This window comes from Catharus ustulatus, chromosome 8 (genome assembly GCF_009819885.2).
Source record: "Catharus ustulatus isolate bCatUst1 chromosome 8, bCatUst1.pri.v2, whole genome shotgun sequence".
In the NCBI taxonomy this organism is placed as follows: domain Eukaryota; kingdom Metazoa; phylum Chordata; class Aves; order Passeriformes; family Turdidae; genus Catharus; species Catharus ustulatus.
Window position 1 is genome coordinate 24,493,214 of NC_046228.1, and position 6,946 is coordinate 24,500,159.

Consider the following 6,946-nt stretch of genomic DNA (forward strand, 5'->3'; position numbering starts at 1 on the left):
AGAGGACAATAGATAGAAATCTCTCCTTTGATACACTTTTTCAGGGAACTCTGGGGGTGGAAATCCACCATGCTGAGCTGTCAGAGTCCTGGATAAAACCCTTCCTTTACTGTGCATTGTGTGCAATGGCAGGCCATGACACAGGCTGCAATGGTAATTAGGTTTTATAGCATGTGTATCTTTGCCTTTTTACAATCTATTGCCAGACTGTACTATTTTAAGAGGTGAGCATGTGCCTGTTGAGGCTTGATCTGAGTTCACTAGCTGGGGTCTTGCATGCTACCAACAGCTGACAGAACAGAGAATTCAGCTCCAGTCCTGTACCGAATTTCATGCAAGCAGTCCCTGCACACTGGTTATGGATCTGCCTCCATGGATCTCATGGAGGAATTCAGGCAGGCATCAGATTGTTCTCTATACCTATTTTTCACTGTGTATGAAGTGAGATGGTCCATCTTTTTAGCTGGAACAGGCTACTGGCTTACTGAGGAAATATTCTGTTGCCAGGATCCTTGGAAATACTAGAAAGGAATGATGATGTTTCTATGTATTTTCTTAAATTCATCCTTTGAACTGTTTTCCCAAAATTTTAAGTTAGATACCATTATGCTGCAGCACAATGCACTGTTTCTGGCTCATCTTTGTCAATGCTTTCCATTCCTGATTGCAGGGGCAGGCAAGCCAGGCTTCTCCAAGGCAGACCTTCCTTTGGGGTAATAATAATGCAGAAATCACCAGAGGGGAAGGAGCACACAGCAGCTTCCATCTCAGTCCTGGTATGCCTGGGATTCCCTGCTGGCTGAACCTCCCAAAAATGAAGGCTGCCTTGATCCCCTCCTGCTGTTCTGTCTCATATACTGCAAGCATTTTCTCACAGGAAAGTTTTGTAAACTATGAATAAAAGTCCCAATTTTGAGGACTATATTAGATTCTATCAATTTGTCAAAACTCCTCCTTTGTATTTTTTTCCAGTATGGAGAACGGCATTATTTCAAGATCAGGTCAGGACAAACCTGACCATTTCAGACAATTTCTTTCTTGTCTTTGAAATGCTCCAAGATGCATGATCCATGTGGCCAGACAGCAGTAGAAATGTGCATATGAGGGATGCAATGTTCTGGTTTGAATGGTGTTTCCAGCAGTCTTGGAAAAAGTGAGATCTGTATCAAGTCTTCAGGTATAATTTCAGAGATACTTAGCTGATATAAACCATCTTAAAATTACAGTACTCTCCTCAGTTTTGTAGATCATCACCAGGACTCTCAAATGGGTGTCTATATTGCATGTCCACTTGAACAGATTAAGAAAACCCCAAAATTGTGTTTCTTGATAGTGATTTTCTTTGCACTTCCCTTTGTCATTTCCATTCTTTTACTGTTGCCATCTCTTTAAAAATATCCTTTTACAATGCAACATTCTAACAGAACACTCTTGTAGATGTTAGGTCTTTTAAAAACGCTAAATGTTTCTTAATACAGCATTGTTACTGTAAATCACTTGACATGGTTCAACCTCTAAATAACTTGGAGCTTTCAGAAAATTATTTAGGGTGAGGAGCTTTTTTAAGCCCAGGTGAAGCAATTTGTGAAAAAGGAATAGTGATGCCAGTTTTTATCAGCTAGCTCGGGAACTGCTGCCTGATTACTTCTGGGCTCATTAGAAAGGCTGTATCTGTTCCGAGTCTCAGGTAACTTCACTTGACCAGACATGAGAAGTGCTAATGCAGCTACTCTGGCACAGTGAAAACTGACTTACCTGAGCAATGGACAAAAGACAAAACGTAAATGCTCTATTTGATTATTTTACACTCAACCCAAGTTACACCCCGAGGTGGTTGCTCTTTGAATTCAACTTGTTTTAGCAGTGGTCTTGAATTCAGGTTCTGAGGCACTCAATAGAAAGATGGGAAGGTTTCAGTCAAGAGTTCTTTACTTTTTACTGTCTTATTCTTGCATTAGTTCACTAGTAACTGCTCAGAAGGCTTATGCACACAGCTTGTGGCTTTGAAAAAGCTTACTGTGTTGTCGTGCGCAAAACAGGAAACGTGTAATGGTATGATCCCCAGAGGAGCCGATCCAGGGCAAACTCTCCTGACCTTGTGGAATACACATCCAGCCGAAACTCACAGTGAAATGGGAACATACAGTTAACCACAGAAGTTAAGAAATATCCTCATCTGCATTGTGTTGCTTTAACGTGGAAAGTCTCCACACGAGCTGCTGAGCAATGAATAACACAGCCTGCAAGCTGATGCCACTGTGCAACTCTCTTCATGTTGTTTTACTGCTTTTAGAAGCAGCATTGTACCCCAGCTTGTTTTCATTTTGTGAGCAAAGTGGTATTTTGGAGTGAATGACATACTTTCAGATTTACACACCGTGAGATATTGTTACTGTCCCCAAAGAGTAAGAAAAATGTAAATACCAAAGAGAGAGAGACATGATTCAAATTAATCTTAGCAGGCAACAGCTAGATTGTTATTTGAACCTGAGAAGAGATTTGATTGAGAACAGATATTTTGGTCCAGAAATTCTCTTTTGGACCAGGCCAGTTCTCTGCTCTATGTAGTTTTGCACATGTCAGAGCAAACTCTTGCCCTGCACAGGTAGAATAATAGGATCCAAATTCTGTTCCAAGCAATATCTGAGATCATGTTCCTTGAAATACCTGGCCAAGGATTTATTTCATATTAAACTAGAATTAGGGGAGGAACATACTTTTTAAAGCCCAAAAAGCTACATTCTAGTTTTCACAGAAGCTAAAGGCTATAATAATTGTTTTCAAAGAGTCTGGGAATAAGTTTAAAATTAGAAACCTTAGAAACTGTGACAGTTTTATATATTCCAACTATGACGCCTGCTACATAGAGATACATAAAATATTTATGGACAGACTAGTATTAATATCTTCCTTTAAAATTTTGGTTATTTCAGTAGCATGTGTCTTCACCTACTGATTGAAACAATATTACTTTAGCAGTCTTTCTGTTAAATACAAAGCTGAAGTTATTCAGTGCAACATAAACATTTAGCTCTACAGTTTAGTCTGTAAACACTTAAAAGGTTGGAATGTTTATCTAAAATGGCCAGATGTCCAAAACTTGCAAAGCTGATCTGTTTGCAGTATTAACAAGAAATAGAAAACAAAGAGCTTTACTCATCTGAAAATGAAGAAAAAAATCTCAATTTTATTCCCATCAATAATTAAGCTCAATTTTGTTGCATTTCTGAGTTTTCTTAGCACTGGTTTACCTATCCTGAACTCATTTTAGAAGATAATTAGTTAAGGTTAGGTCTGCTGCTGGAATCTCAGTGTAAGTCTGCATCCCAGTAAAAGGACAAAAGGGGATGGAACAGATGCAGGTAATACTGTTTTTTTTTTTATTTTTCTGAAAGGTTCACTGGGATATATCAAGCTGAAAAGACCCAGAGGTTTAGGAGTTGCTTCATGAGCACTTTGGTCTTGACTGCCATAAAAATGACCATTTCTGTGAGAAGGAAGGAGCTACTGTCACACAGATGTGATCGTAACCTCATATTTTTGTCCTTATGCTACTGCTAGTAAATCACCATACCTGATCGCTGCTTAGTTCTTGCTTACCTAATACTTCACAAAACTTTTAGCCCTTGCAATACACTGTAGTTGTGAAATGTTTACTTTGCTGTAATAAGTATAACATTGTTGCTGCTCATTTGTTTTGTTTTGTTTTGTTTTCTCTTGTGAATGGACTAAAATGCTGCATCCAAGCTAATCTGGAGCATGATTCATGTCATTATCAGATCAGCTGCTGAAATCCCTTCAAGTCATAAGGGAACTGGCCACTTCAAGAAAGGGTTAAGCAGCAGAAACCATAATGATCCAAACAGTGGCTATAAAATACTAAGTTAACATTTTCATAGTTCACAAGAAAGTTTAGTGTATTCTGTGGTGAAAAAGCAAGTGAAGTTCTGAAGGTCTTACTGTATACAAGTTAGTTCAGTTGGGATTAAAATGACATGATCCTTTAAGGAAATCACAATGTAGAAGAAAGTCTTGGGGTTTTTTGTTTTGTTTTGTGTTTTTTGTGTGTTTGTTTATTAAAAAATCATTTTGTTTCCTTCTAACCACAGCCTGAATAGTTGCTGTTTGACAAGCTGTGACTATAACCACAGGAAAGAACTCAAAGGACTTTTACAGTTAAACATTGATTTGCAGACATAGGGGAACTATATGTTTATCTGGTATAATTCTTCTCAATGTATTTAAGAGTAATTACTCTCATAGATATTTCATAGCTCTGCCCATAGATATAATTGCTGTAATAACACAAACGGCCACTTGAATCCTCCAGTGCACTTCTAGTGATTTCATGTCTGATATTACCCCATGTTTTGATTTGCTAAATACCCTGAGGTGACGCTGTTTTGCAAACCTTTTTCATCCTTGCTATTAGTGTGATGATAGCTGCTCAGCAGGGACACCCTCACTTCGACAAAGCTTTAGTAGACAGTAAGAGGACTCCCTCTGTTGGCAAATCTGTGGTAACTGAGAGATATATGAGAATTATTGTGTGCGTGTATCTTCCTGGGATACTTGAATTTTGTGAAATCTCAGCAATTTGATTAATGATGTTGTGCTTGAACAAACAGACAAAACTAACTAGCCACTATCTGCAGCTGAACTGTAAACTCAGACACTTGCATAATTCTGGTCTAGTTTCATCTGAGCATCATTGTTAAATCTTTTCTCTTAACGCATTTTTGCATTCTCTGCTGTATAAGCAAATTAAAATTGAAGGAAGTTGGAATATCAGTGGCTCATATTTATGGGTGTTAAGTATTTCTGAGATGAAATAGCACAACTATTTTCAGAAAAGAAAAATGTCTTTCCATATTTCTAGGAGAGGGCTCTGACTCATCATGGAATGTACTAAAATAGACTGAAATTCTGAATCTTAAATGTTAGCACTGAGCTGTCATTCATTTGTGCTTTGAGCCAGCTCAGATAATAGGCTTTGCTGATGACAGCTGCTTTGTAGAAAACAACAATTTCTTTTTTTATTTTATTGCTTCTAAATATGAAAATGAAATTCTAGTTCAGGATGCAATGAGGCTCCCTTCCTTAAAGCTTCAAGGGTGGTTTGCAGGGTTCAAAATAAGGATAAGGGGTAGAAAACAAAAAAAAAAAACCAAAAGCAAACCAAAAAGCTTTTGAGGCCAACTGTAATCACCTAGAACTGAGTGAGCTGGAGAGAGAAAACAAGAGAATTCCTTGGCAAAGGTGGATGACCATGGCTGGTGAGCCCTGTTTTGGGGTGCAGGGGCACCTGAGCCACGAGGCCACCGAGGCTGCACCGCTGTGCACTCCCACACCACCAGGAGACTCTCGCTCCCTGCGATTGGAAGGCAAGGCAAGAAGTATGTGCTTATTCAAAGTATCAGCTGTGCTTGTTGGAAAAATGCTTACTCAGATCTGAATTCACCTTCTTCCTTTTACACAAATGCTGCCTCGTTGCTGTCAATAGCAAGAACACAAATCTGGCTCTGTTCAGCTTCAGTTAAATACCAGCTCTCTCAGGATCTGATCCCTACCCTGTGGTTAGGGTGCTTACCTGCAAGCAAGGCTGGGCTGGGACACCTAAGAAAGGCAAGCTTTCAGTGTTTGCTTTTCTTAATAGTTGCAAAATATTTTGAGCAATCTTGCTTAAAAGGTCATCTGTGCTAAAGATGGCTTGAATGACATGGTTTTCCTTAAATGTGGAAAAGGCTCCTGGTGAGTCAGGGCTGAGTCATGGGAAGATTATTCTCTTTATGAAACTTGGTTTATTATGTTCCAAGAGTTATGTCCCAAAGAACTGTTTTGCCACAGCAGGACACTGTTGCAGCTGGAAGCGTGGTTTGAGGAGGTGCTGACCTGTACCATTAGTGAGGTGAAGAAGCCCCTCAGAGCTTGCTGTGCACCCCCACAGGCATTAATGATCAGAACCTCTGAAGAGCTACACTTCTAACTACAGCTTGAACTGTGTTTTTTGTAGTCTTGAGAATTTTTTATTAAGCCTTTCAGTTCTGACTAATAGTTACAAAGAAGTGCTGTACGTGTAGGATATTTATCTTTATGTAGTCCTCTTGGTTTTTATCGTCACACTGAGGATTGATTAATGGTATTTATTTCCAGTGTTAGGGAAGGGAATTTGAAGAATGAGCAGGCTAAAATCACATACTAGGCCTATAGCGAGCTAAAATTACCCAGATCTTGATGTTTACTGAGTAGTCCTATTTTCAGCTCCTTGACTGTTTCGATGTATTTAATACACATAAAGCTATAGGCACTCCTTTCTTCACAGAATTACCACACAAATATGAAAGAGGGGCATATAGTAGATGAAGGAAAAGAATAGTTCAATATGGTGTATTCTGACATAGGATTTTAAGGTGAGGAGAGCAGAACAGAATATACAGGAGAGGGTTCTGTTCTGTCCTGTTCTAGTGAATAGGACAGTAAAGGTAAAAAGCTGTGGGTTCATGACCTGATGGGAGGAGCTAAAAGGTGTCAAAGCCAGAATCAAGGCTAAATGGAGCTTTGTGAGTGACTCCAACTCCCACCTCTTTCTATCAGGAGTACAACAGAAGCATTGCTGTGAGATAGAAGTATGAACAGTTACATCAGAGGTGAGGGAATATAAGAATTGAGATATTTCTTTCCCAAATCCTTTCCAAAATTTTATGGTGCAATGGGCACACCTGCTGTGTGGTCACCATTTGTTGGCATCACCAACAAATAGGCTTGGCTGAAACCAGCCCTGCTGTGCAAACCTTGAGAAATTATGTTAAGCTGTATGTCTTCACCTAAAAATTTTGGGTCTTACTGGGAGTTAACAGCACCAGCCTGAACTGAGACCAAACACATCTAAAACTTCTATGGCTGCCACCAGAGAGGAGTTTGACTACCACCCAATCACTTCACACTA